Raw genomic sequence first — 13,772 nt, forward strand, 5'->3', positions numbered from 1 at the left:
TTTTCTCTGTCTAGCCTTGACTGTCCTGAAACTCACTCTGTAGACCAGGCTGGCTTCAAACTCACAGAGATCCACCTGCCTCTGCCTTCCAAGTGCTGGGATTAAAAGCAATTAAAGGTGTGTGCCGCCACTGTCCAGCTTGCAACAAAGAATTTTAAAAATCATTTGCAACTATGAATACTTCTCAAGTAACCAACTCTCGTCCCTTTACAGAAAAGAATCAATAATGTTTCATTTTTTACACCTCTTGTTTTCAAGTTTCAGAGATTTATTGATCACTGCAATAAACTCCGTGATTTCATGCATTCACAGGAAAAACCTTTCTTGGTTAAGTGGAAATCATATGTGTCTTCTGAGTGACCTCTATCACGAGTAGCTTAATGGATTTCAATCGTAGTTTAAAAGTCAGGACCTTCCCTCTTCAGTTTGCTAGTCCATATTCACTGAGTAAAATTTGTATGTACTGCTCATCAAATCAGTTTTTTCTAAGGTTCTGGACTATTCCTGTCCCAAGTAATGTCTGGATTGAATAATGCCAGATGCCTCTCATACAGTCAGGCTGCAGTCCCTCTTCCTTCAATAAATACAAGGAAAGGCGTCAGACTTGGATGCTTCTTGCACTTCCTGAAGACCTGACAGAACATATTCTCACAGAGAAAGAAAGCAAGAACAGCTCTGAAACCTAAGCACCCCCTCAAGTAACCAACTCTCACGCTTAACAAATAAAAAAAAAGGTTTCATTTCGTATACCTCTCAACCCCACATACCTTTATTAACATTTAGCACTGTGCAAATCTTCTACTTAAAAGTAACTAGTTAATGACCTCCATTTGGTCAAATGCATTCACCAACAAATTACCCAGCTTCACACCACTGAGCTGCTCAATAATAGTTCATCATTTCCACAAACTATTTGCTAACAAACATACAAAATCGTTTTCCTCTCCCCTGACTGCTATTCCCTCATCTTTATTTTTCCTTGTATCTTTTGCCCACTACAAATATCTTTTGACATCATTGCCACATTGTATTAACACGGCCTGATTCCCATTCCTTTGCCCCTTTTCTTTCCAATCCTGCCTCTCTGTCTAGCATCTACTGCATTACCAGGGTCCTCTTTAAAGCTACACTTCTTGTGCTTTATTTGCCTAATGCTGTTTCTCCTATGCAGATCTCAAACAGACAATATATCCACTTTTCTCTGCTCTAGCTTCCAGACTACAAAGCATAGCCAGGAGCAGTACAACACAGCAAAACGGCCTCCATTCCCCATATATTTTAAGGACATCACTCTAGTTCTCAGCATACTTTACCTGTTCTTTGATTTACCTTATATTGTATCTGTATCAGCATTCCCTGAAGTTCATTCCTTGGAACACTAATAATGTGGGATATTAATAATTTCTATGTGAATAAGTAACTGTGAAAGAAATAAATAAGTTTGGAAATGTGGGATTAATGAAGGCAGTTAATTTTCTACCATAGAAATTCTGAGTCCTTAATAATTCTCATATATAATATGAAAGGTATAATATGATTCATTTCCCAATGTATTTGCCCTAGAAAGATTTTCCTCATTGTCTTCTGGAATAATGTTCTGAGAGACACCATTTGTTAAAACACTGCAATTTCATATGCATCCATTACTATTTTCTCTTCTCAAATCAACTCCATGCATTTTCTAACCTCCAAAGCCTCTAGTGGCCTCTCAGTCTTAGTGGATGAGGTTTTATCACTCACTCCAATAAGTGAAGCATGGTCAGTGCTTGTTTTTCATCTCTAGCTCTATGTGCAGCATGAGTCATTCATCACTGCTCTGATCTCTCTCACTGATCACATCCCTGCTTCCTTCAACACCACCTTCTTCTTTCTTCATGCTGCTAGGAGTCACACCCCCTTGCCCTACACATGGCTTTGCTTTAGCACTCCATTCAAAAAGAAACACACCTACACTTCAGCAACTAATAATTTACATTCTGGCATCACCTTCCTGCCAGATTCTTGAAAGACTAGTCTAAGATCGCTGCTTCCTTCCTTTCACTGTGTGCTCACAATTTACCTCCTCCAGTCAACCATCTGTCTCCACCATGGCCAGCCTGCTCATAAATGTAAACATGGTTTCCATAACTGCCTATCCAAAGGTATTTTCTAAATACTCAACTCAAAGTATACTCATCATTATTCCAGCAATTGTTTATTCGTCTACTTTCTTTTAGTTCTCATCTGAAAGCCATTTCCATCTATTTTCAGGCTCACTTTTAGAATCTTCTTACATGGTGTATTCCAAAAACTTAGTAGAATTCCCTCCTTATCTCCTATACCTTACTCTCCTTTCCTCATCTAAATGAACTTTTTATTGCCTTTTGATTTATGTACTTCTTCCCAAACTCAGTTTACTCAAATATTCCCTAGTAATCTCCATTAATTTTCCTACAACAGAGATGCTAACAATTCTCAATTTTTTTGAGGAGGAATAGATACAGTCATTAGGGAAAATACTCAGAACCTCATTCACACTGGAAAAGTGTTCCAAGTAATTTTACTTTATCCCATACTTACTGTATAACTATTCCCTATGCCATATATAGCTTAAAAGTCACTAAATTAAACTTTTGCATAATGTTATATATATATATATGTACATATATATGTACATATATATATATATATATATAGTCATCTCACAAACATTTCCCCAGTACCACAGTATAATCTTTAATGATTCAAAGGTACCTTAATTCAATTCCTTGAAGTACACCATGCATATCATAGGTATACAAGACTTTGAAGTCATATTTGATTTGATTCTTATTGTAGCCTTTCCATCCTGAATTTTAGTTTTAATAATTTAAATACTAACTTAATAACTATATGCTTTCACATCAATCATGATATAGACTAATTCACATGAGAGCTTCATAGACTGAAGGGTCCACTGTCATTGATATAGGCCATTAACTGCTTCAGAAAAGGTCTTCACTAGACTAGGCTAATCAAAGATCCCATTTCAGTCAACAAGTACTTAAAGGTGACAACATCAATACAAATTCGAAAGCAAGACTTGCACCAGACAACCTTTAATCCACTCAAACTATCTCTTGAGAATTCAGGGTTGAACGTCATTAGGCACCTTATTCTTTGTGTGATATTATTTTATCACAGATCACAGACTGGAGGAATACTTCACTTAAATACCTATAAGCTTCTGATGTAGTATTGAGGAAGGAAACTAAGGGGGAAAAAGTCAAAATTAAGTCCAAAGACTAAGCATAAAGATAGGCACCAAAGTCTCCAGAAAGTGGGAGAATTTGTTGGAGTTTGTCTTAGATTGTCTAATTTTTCTTTATCTTTAACTTACATTTCTCTGTTAACATTCCAAATGTTTCCCCTTCCTGATCCTTCTCTCAAAGAGTTCCTCCTCTACCCCTTCACCTTCTTCTCTAAGAGGGTGGTGCCCACCCCGGGAGTCCCCCAACCCAGGCACATCAAGTCTCTGCCAGATTAGGTGTATCCTCTCCCACTAAGGCTAGACAAGGCAGTCCTATTGGGAACATATACTACAGTCAGGATAAAGCAATAAGGAGAGCCTCTGCTCTAGTTGTTGGAGGACCCACATGGAGACCAAACTACATGTCTGCTACATTTGTGCAAGGGCCCTTTATCCAGCATGTGTATGTAAGCACTTTGTTTGGTGGGTCAGGCTCCTGGAGCTCCCAGAGCTCCCAGGGTTCCGGGTTAATTGACCCTATGGTCTTCCTGTGGAATTTGCATCTGCTTCAGAGCCTCAATCCTTCCCCCAACTCTTCTATAAGAGTCCTTGACCTCTATCCAAAGTTTGGCTGTGGGTAGAGACTCTCACAGGATGGTTATACTTGGCTTCTATCTGTAAGCCTAACAATGTATCATTAATAGTGTCAGCAATTGGTGCTTGCCCATGGGATGCTTCGATTTGGGTCGGTTATTGGTTGATCATTCCTTTAGTCTTTGTTCCATCTTTGACCCTGCACTTCTTGTAGTCAAGACAAATTTTGGGAGGAAGGTTTTGTAGATGGGGGTTGGTGTCCTTATGTCCTCCACTGGGGGCTTGCTAAAGTGGAATTGCTTAACCTAAACCTTAATTTTGTTGTGTAATCATGGGATCAATGTAACAAAACTTCCTTTATTAGGTAGTCTTGAAGAGGAAATAACAAATCCTTCTACACAATTCATTGTTGTAACAGCATCTGTAACAACATTCAACTTCCCTTTTTAGGATGATTATCATTATGCTCTCATTAATTGAGATCAAGTTACCTACCAGGCTGTAGTTAGAGATCCAATTCAGTATCAAAAGCAAAAAGGAGTGTGTGTGTGTGTGTGTGTGTGTGTGTGTGTGTGTGTGTGTGTGTGTGTGTATGTGTGTGTGTGTGTGTGTGCAGGTAGTGTTACTATGATAAAGCACTACAAGTTAGCCTGCATTGGACTTGCTTTATTCTACTGTATTAATTACTTGTTACTATGTCAAAACATCTGATAGAAACAACTTAAAAGAAAGAAATGCTTTTGGGGGAATCACAGTTTAAGAATATATACCACAATGGAAGATAAGACTTTGTGGCAGGGCCTTGAGATCACATGGAATCCAGAGACAAAGATGCAGAGAGAGATGGATGCTAGCACTCAGCCTAGATGCTCCTTTTCATTCTGTTGAGATAAGCCCATCCCATGGAACTGGGCAACCCACATTTAAGGTGGCTCTTCTTATATCAGGTAACTCAATCTAGAAGTGTTATCACAGATATGACCAAGGGTTTGATGCTACTAGGTGATAGGTCCTGACAAATTGATAATAGATATTAAACACCACACTTACCTTGTTCTTCCTACTGTACCCAGTCCCCCAGTTCTATGTCCTCTAAGTTAAGACATTGTCCCTACCAGTGTCTATATGGATTTGCTTTCCACATTAGACTTACATATATCAGTTGCAATAACAAGATCCTCCATGACACATATACTCCTTTCCTCTTTAATCTCATCAACCATCGTTCTCATTTACATTTTCCTTTGATACACTCAATTGCTCAGTGCTCATGTACTTTATTATGCTTGTTCAAGCTGTTCCTTCTACCTAGAAAACACTCATTTAGGTAACAAATAGTCGAGCACACCTTTCACTGTTTCAGGCATTAGGGATATAGCAATGAACACAACAGACATTGTTCACTTGTCATCATGCACATTTATGTCCTAGTGGGCATTGATAATAAATATGCATATATAATAAATAATGTGCTTACGAGTGTCATCATAATAGTAGCTATGACAAATTAAGGGATAGCAGTAAATAGGAAAGATGGTATTGCTTTCTTCAAGATATCTGTAAGTATTTCATGTTAATTTCTGCTAATATTACTCTGTTCGCCCATAGATTTCAACCTTAGTCTTTACCTCTTGAGAAGTATACACCCCAATCACTAGGTTAGGAAGAATGTCTCAATATCTTCTTTCTGTATGTCTGTCTCTTTCTCTGTCCCTGTCTCTCTCTCCCCTTTCCTCCCTTCCCCCTTTCTCCTTTCCTGGGTTCTCAGAACACCCAAAGCTATTCAACACAAAGTGTCTGATTCATAATATACATTCAATAAATCAGAGGCCTCTAATAAGGTGACTGCATACATTAGGGAATCTACAGCTACCCTCAATTTTATTCAAAAGTTACTATATATATATATATATATATATATATATATATATATATATATATATATATACACATACATACATACATACATACATACATACATACATACATGTATTTTTTTCTGGAACAAATGTTAATAGTTTTTCTCATATTCTCTAACAGTAAATGTTCCCAAGTCTACTGCTGAGTTTATGGTCAGTGAACCATCAGATTCCCTTGCCTCCTCATGAGCACTGCATTAGCTCTCCTTGGATGACTTTTATCCCTGAAGTATTTGTGGCTTAATGTTGAATTAGTGCCCACACTAATTCAGATTGCTAATGTACTTAACATCTCACTATTGAGTGGCTAACATACAACAGACACTATGTAAAGCACAGTGGGAACTAAAGAGATGAAGTCCAAATATAGAGCAAAGGAAAGGCCACACGCCATTTCCTCACACATATCCATTCTCTCCTATTTGGTCATAAACTCCTATAAAGACAGAGTTTCTTGCTGTGCTTTCCTCTCTGTCTCCCTTCAGTTCTTAACATGCATTCCTCATGTAGATGGTGCTCAGTAATATGTTATTCATTTCTCACCCATTTTTTTTTGTCAGGGGACTGAGCTAAATTTTGTCATATCCAGTTAACAAGGATTTGGAGTGCACTTTAAGAAATGTGATTACACATGATTTATGAAAGGTAACAACCTAGAAAATACAAATTCCCTGAATTAATGGTACTACCCCCCTCCTGCACCTGAATGGCAGTACCTATGTTGTAGGAAAATAAGTGAGCCTCCTGAGAGAGAACTAAAATAGCTATAAAAGGATATCTTGGGGCTAAATTTATTCTCATTGGAGGCCACAATAATCAAAAGGGCATAATTTAAAAAGCAACAGGATTACTCAAGCCAATGACAGCTTCCTGGGGGAGCACTTAACATCCAGGGAAAGAAGTTATGAGAGGGAGGTTGTAAAGGGAAGAGAGGGGAGGGGTGGGCAAGCCTGTGTTGTAGAGGCTACTGAATAGCATCCTGATTGTCAAATGGGAAGTCGTTTATATTACATTCATTGAAATAATAATTCTAAATACCTTTCCCTCTGTCTGTCTAATTTCTTTCAAACACTCTTAGCTATACCTGGTCTAACTTGGAAAGTAAAGAAACAAATTGCATTCTTTCAGCCATGAGTTGTCTTTCTTAGAACAATAATTGTAACCATGTCTCAAAACACATTGTATACTCGTATGAAATTTTCAAAAAAATAAAGGAAAACAATGTACTTATTTCCCTAAACCACATTATAAGCTTCATTTCATCTTATCTGCTTTGTAAATGGCCAGTTATGAGAATCCAAGAAATAAAATATTTAGCCTTGCTTTTTAAATGAAAAGTCAGTGCTGTGAAATCATATTCTTTGGGAAAGGGATTAAACTGAATTTGTGCTAATTTTTAGACAAACACTAAAGGAAATAATTTTGTCAAGTGTTATGCAAAAATATATGTGAACTACTGATAAATTGCTTAAATAAAAACTTCCTTGGATATGTTTTAATTAAGAGATGATTCGACTCATTTGTAATCAGAATATTATTTGTGAGAGGGCAGGTGCATAAACTGGTTTTTTAAAAAAGAATTCAGCTTCTTCAGAAACTTAGCATTCCCACTTGTTTTGTCATTTATCATTGCACGCAAGGTAAAATCCAGGGTTTTCTCATCCTAACGAATTTCAAATTTAATCATGTTTATAAAGATGACTGCTATACTCTACAACTAGAAATAGACCATAGTCGCTGTTCTATTGATGTGAAGAGACACCATGAACAAGATAATTCTTATCAAAGGAAGGCTTTAATTGTGGGATAGCTTTCAGTTTCAGAGGCTTAGTCCATTATCCTCGTGGTAAGGAGTTTTATCACAATTATCTTACTGGTTATATCTGATAACTGCATTTCCCTAGGTCATTATAGGTCCTTTGCAGATTTGTCTCTGTAATCCATTTTCTACTATAGAGACTGATATTATCACAACTTTCCCTATTCCTCAATATTTTAAATGAATATTCAAATAATCATATATGAAAATGTAGAACCATTGAATATTTAGACTATATTAACTTTCTTTTGAAAATACTTATGTTTCTTTATGGTAAATATTAATATTTGAATGGCACCAAAAACATCAAAGTACTTTATTCAGATTCAGTTTTTAAATGGCCATATGCTAGGTTTTGGTCCCTATAAAGCCTATTTAACTTTAGCCTATGTAAATTTTTTGTTTACATCTAGGATATTTTCTATCAAGATCCTGAGATGAAATTGGGATCCTTTAGATAGCCTCCCTCTTTGATAGGCCTTGAGTTTCATGTGCATGTTCTTTCCCCAATATTTCAGCCTCTTAGCTACATTTTGAGAATCAAGAATTATGTTGCAGGGGACTGGGGAAACAGATTCTCATGCTTGCTCTGAAAGCACTTTAGCAACTGAACTGTGTTGGTTCCCTAGAACCCATGTAAAAAGCCAGGTCTCATGGAACACATTTATCATCCTAGTTCTGTGGCAACAGATAATGGAGGATACTGGTACTTACTGGCCAGTTTCCTATCAAAATCATTGAGCTCCATATTCAGTGAGAGACCATATTTTTGTGGAGTTATTGGTAATTGATAGCTATTAGGAGAGGGACAGCTAATTTTATTTTTCTTTCTTTCTTCTTTCCTTCCTTTCCTTCTTTCTTTTGTTCCCGAGACAAGGTTTCTCTGTGTAGCTTTGGATCTCCTGGAAGTCATTCTGTAGACCAGGACTTCCTGGAACTTACTGAGACCTGTCTCTACCTCTGCCTCTGCCTCTGCCTCCTATGCCTCTGCCTCTGCCTCTGCCTCTGCCTCCTATGCCTCTGCCTCTGCCTCTGCCTCTGCCTCTGCCTCTGCCTCTGCCTCTGCCTCTGCCTCTGCCTCTGCCTCTGCCTCTGCCTCTGCCTCTGCCTCTGCCTCTGGTGGGTATGGAATTGGGGCTAGAGCTGCAAGAATATGGGGGTTGTGGTGGATAAAATCAAAATATAGTATATGAAATTCTTTAATTCTCAAAGAATTAATAAAGACACATTTGAAAGCTCTGAACAATGATGATACCAGTTAACATAGATGGGAAATCTCTTAAGGCCTTGTCCCTAGCCTAAGAGTTACAGGAAATGTGACTACTGAGAGAGGGAGAAATACTCTTCCTCAGAAATGAGCCCCCTAATTGGTCATCCAATACCAAGTAGTCAGCCCTAAAACATATACATATGAACAACAGTAAATGAATTCAGCATATTATGTGTGAGGTGCATAAAGAAAAAAATGAAGATGAAATAAAATGAACATGGAAATTATAAATATGGTATAGAGTGAATAAGACACATACTAACAATCATCTCCAGCCTCTGTTCACACATGTGTGCACACACACGCGTGCGCACAAACACACACAAACACACTCACTGTGCTTGCGGGGGTGTTTTGCCTCCTTCACTGTAATTCTTCCAATTTTTTATTTGGACAACTATTATGTCAAAAAGAACACTATTTTTATTTGTCCACATTTTTTCTCATTTTCATCAATTGAAGGAAAGGCTGCAACCAGTAGACCCTGTACCTAAGGTACATACCAGTTTTAGAACAAATAAATACACCAATTGACTGCCTAAACACGAGCTGAACAAGAACAAAAATAGACATGCTAAAGTGAATGGGACAAAGCCCACACAGAAAGAACCACAGGAAATGAAGAAATCCTGAGAGTGAGAGAGTAACAGTCACTTGCAGGGAAAATGACCACATCAATTTTTTATCAAATACTAAATGATCACCCCTAAAACATATATATTAGTAACATTACACAGACTGAGTAGATTCTAATTACATATATGTATGCATGTGTGTATATTCATGTGACAGCAAACAATGAGGAAAGAGTCCATGAATTTAAAGAAGGAAAGGGCAAGGATATGGCATGGGAGACATGGAGGAGGAAAGATGTAATTATATTACAAACTCAAAAGTAAAAAAAGTAAATAAAAAATAAAAAAAAACTTTTAGGTTGAAGAAGGTATTCTGATATATAAACACATATTCTTGTCTTTATCTGATGCAGTCATCAAATATATTTTAATATTTTATGGAGAAAAGGATCAATGAAACTACCCACTGCTGGGAAAACCACTGTTCCTTAAAAAATACCAGTAGCCTGCCTTTTCTGACTATAAAAATCTTCTGGTAGATATGTTAAACACATTGAAACTGTTAAAATTTTATCTGCAGAGTTTTGAATTTCAATTGCACATCACATGGAAATTCAGGTAAGCGGCATGAAACAGGTATTGTTGCATTGTTTTGACAAAGGAAGAAAATGAGACAAAAATATAAATAACATCCTATGTGTCCCACACAGGTCATTAGCAGGCATAGTATTAGTGTTGCTTCCGGACCCAAACAATTCTAAGTATACTGTGCAATATAATCACCGAAAGTGTGAATATATTATTTTGGAAAAAAATAGATAACAACTTGTTCTCCAAAAAAAAGAAAGGATTTGAAATACTTCCTTCAAGGGGTTTTGAAATTGAAGTTCTAATCCTGGTTTAGTAATATGTTCCTGTTTACTTTAGGACCCACACATTACAAAATAAATTAAGGACATAACCATAAATGTTCTATTGTAAAGCTATCTTGGAAATAATTTCCATCTTTCTATACAAATCTATACACATATGATGTGGAGTTCCAAAAAGGAAAAATCTCCAAAGAATATGTGGGGTTGTCAGAAAACCAAATATTCTATGTTCTTTTATCCCTTCTCATATATATGCTTTTGACACAGGTCTTGAAATTAGAATGGAGAGAGTGAGAGGGACAAAAGAGGTTTTAACAAAGAGAGTGGAAATGGTAACCAGGTACATGTGGCAGGAGAGTGGAAAGGGGCTAATGTGGATGGAATGATACAAGGTGGAGAGTGGAGGATGCGATGAAGAGAGGAAGAAAGGTCAACAAAACAAAGTTATAAAGTACATTGCTCTTTACTCATTATAAAACAGACATTTTAAAAAATGCAGTGGAAGAAGGGGCTGGGGAAGATACTTCAGTGGGTAAGAGCACTTGTTCTAAAAGCTTGAGTGCCACAGTTCAAATCCCCATAGTACACATATAAGACCAATCATAGCTGCGCGTGTCTGTAACAACCTTGGGGACAGAAAGAAGATCTCAAGAGCTTGTTGGCCAGCAGCCTAGCCACAAAAGCAAACTTCTGGTTCAAAGAGAGCTGTCTCAAGACAATAAAGAAGGAAAAAAATAACTAAGGTAGACACAGATGTCCCACTCTGATTTCCCACATACATACACCTACGCACACATCTGCTTACATTCAACACACACACACACACACACACACACACACACACACACACAAATACAAACACTTTTAATTGTGCAAAATAAATCACTCTGTGGCATGGTAGACTCAATAAAAGAACAAATTGTGTTCTATGTGTTCTCTCCTAGTCCTGGACTCAAAACAGAATGCTAATTTGAATTCTTTTAACAGCTTTGTTGTACTTGTTGTTGTTATTGTTGTTGTTGCTGTTGTTGTTGTTGTTGTTTTCAATTCAACAAACGTAACAAGTCAAAACGCAGATCTTGTAATTATTTTTAAAGTATGTTGGTTGGAAAACAACCAGCCACGGCCAGAATACAGCAAATACAGAGGTGAATACCAGCAGCAAACCACTGAACTGAGAATAGGACCCCCGTTGAAGGAATCAGAGAAAGAACTGGAAGAGCTTGAAGGGGCTCGAGACCCCATATGTACAACAATGCCAAGCAACCAGAGCTTCCAGGGACTAAGCCACCCAAAGACTGTACATGGACTGACCCTGGACTCTGACCTCATAGGAAGCAATGAATATCCTAGTAAGAGCACCAGTGGAAGGGGAAGCCCTGGGTCCTGCTAAGACTGAACCCCCAGTGAACTAGACTGTTGGGGGGAGGGGGACAATAGGGGGAGGGTGGGGAGGGGAACACCGATAAGAAAGGGGAGGGGGGAGGGGGATGTTTGCCCGGAAACTGGGAAAGGGAATAACACTCGAAATGTATATAAGAAATACTCAAGTTAATAATAAAAATAAAATAAAATAAAAAAATAATAAACAAAAATAAATTAAAAAAAAAACAACCAGCCACGATTCTTGAAGTCAATATCATAGCCTACCACATAATGGAGGATAGTACCCAGACTTTTTTGATATAACAGACTACAGCACATGAAGAACAAAGACCCTCAACAGTGTAACAAGCCCATGTCAGATAATGCCATTTCCCCTATTATCTGCAGGATCTGAGAGACAAATCAATAAGCATGGAGCCAGGACCCTGTCCACACTGCCACTGGCTTTATTAATATTGCTTTTTTCCTATTTCATTAATATTGCAGATACCAGCAAACAATTTGTGTTTAAACCATCTCTACTCTCTTTTACTAAGGGATGACAGTTTAAAAGCAAAGAGAGTTATATTGGTCTGAACCCTATATACTTGAATTCTAGAATAATCCTCGACAGCAAAGCCATTTCCTAGCGAGATCAGTGAGTTATTTAGATCACATTTTTACCTTAGGAGAACAGAGTGTGCACACGTGGAAAGAAAATCCAGGGGACTTTGTCTTTTAATAGCTGCTGGTCACAGAAACCATCCCATGCAATTTCATTGCGATGCTTCAGAGCGGCCCATGCTGATGAGAAATAACACTCCTCTTGGAGTTACGATATCAGAGTTTGGGGCCAGGAAATAGCTCATTTTGTCAGTTTAGTAAAATCCATCTCTGGGCTTTTATGTCTCCTAACTAATTTGAGAGGAATTTAGGTATTTCTAAGTACATTTTTGGATATAAACACGTAAATCATGGTTCTAACCCTTGATTTTTGCAATACATGAGTTCTTGGCAAACTTGCCCAGTTTGTGCTATTAGAATTGCTTATGGGTTCTATCTATGCTGAGTTGTTTTATCTTAACTTGATACAAACTAAAGTCATTTTAAAATAGGCAACGATGATTGAGAAAATGTCTCCATAATATCAAGCTGTAGGCAAACCTGTAGAGCATTTTCCTAATTAGTGATTGATTGGGCTGGGCCCAGCTCATTTTGGGTGGCGCCATACCTGAGATGGTGCTCCTGAGTTCTCTAAGAGCATAGGATGACTAGGGGGAGGGGATGGCATATACCTTTTAATCCCTGCATTTGGGAGGCAAAGGGAAGTGGATCTGTGAGTTCAAGGCCAGCCTTGTCTGCAATCACGTCTTGAAAAACAAACAACCAATGGTGTTTGGTTGCAGCAATAGAAACTCTAACAAAGTCAGTATCCTTACTCACTGTGACACCAGGATGTTAATATCGAACAAACCCCAGTAAGTCTGGAGCCATGTTAATATTTTGGAACTTGTGCTGCTTTGTTGGGGTAGGTGTCTAAAAGACTTTTAAAAGCATCATCTACTAACAAATGAAGATCATTAGGAAGCTTGGAATGAGAACAAAAGCTGACAGGACTATATCAAGATACGGGAACTAATCTGAAGCCACAGAGAAGCAACATGTATTTTCTCTCTGTCATTAGAGCCTTGCTTTGTGAAGAACAGAACTATTTGAGCACCCAGTGGCTCTTACCCAGAACACATTTGTTTTTCATCCTGATAGTCCTTTATCTTCCGGAAGGCTTAGACAGCACAGGCTGTCTGCTGCTATGACAAAGAGTGGAGCCAGATACCAGAATGGAGATGCCAAAGGTCATCCACATAAAAAAAATTGGGTAGGGTTCCCACGTGTTAATATTAACTGGGCTACAGTACAGAGAGGTAAACTGCTGGGACTGCAGAGACAAACAGTAGGAAGAGGGGAAGGAGAATTAAAATGTTCAAGGTAAGAGGCCAGGGAACACAAGGCAAGTAAAAAAAATAGTGCAGATAAATATAAAAAGTGAACATTAATTGATTTCTTATCAAAATTAACACTGCTTTATATTCCAGCCTGAGAATTTATTAAATGCTATTTTCTGAACCAGCAATACTGTTAGGCTGATTCAA

General features: G+C 37.8%; 1 pseudogene; it reads right to left on the reverse strand.

The window, feature by feature from the left end:
* Nucleotides 1-398: 398 nt before the first annotated feature.
* On the reverse strand, nt 399-644 carry Ndufa4-ps1 (Ndufa4, mitochondrial complex associated, pseudogene 1; annotated as a pseudogene).
* Nucleotides 645-13,772: the final 13,128 nt, after the last annotated feature.

The sequence above is a fragment of the Rattus norvegicus genome, chromosome X (genome assembly GCF_036323735.1).
Source record: "Rattus norvegicus strain BN/NHsdMcwi chromosome X, GRCr8, whole genome shotgun sequence".
Lineage (NCBI taxonomy): Eukaryota > Metazoa > Chordata > Mammalia > Rodentia > Muridae > Rattus > Rattus norvegicus.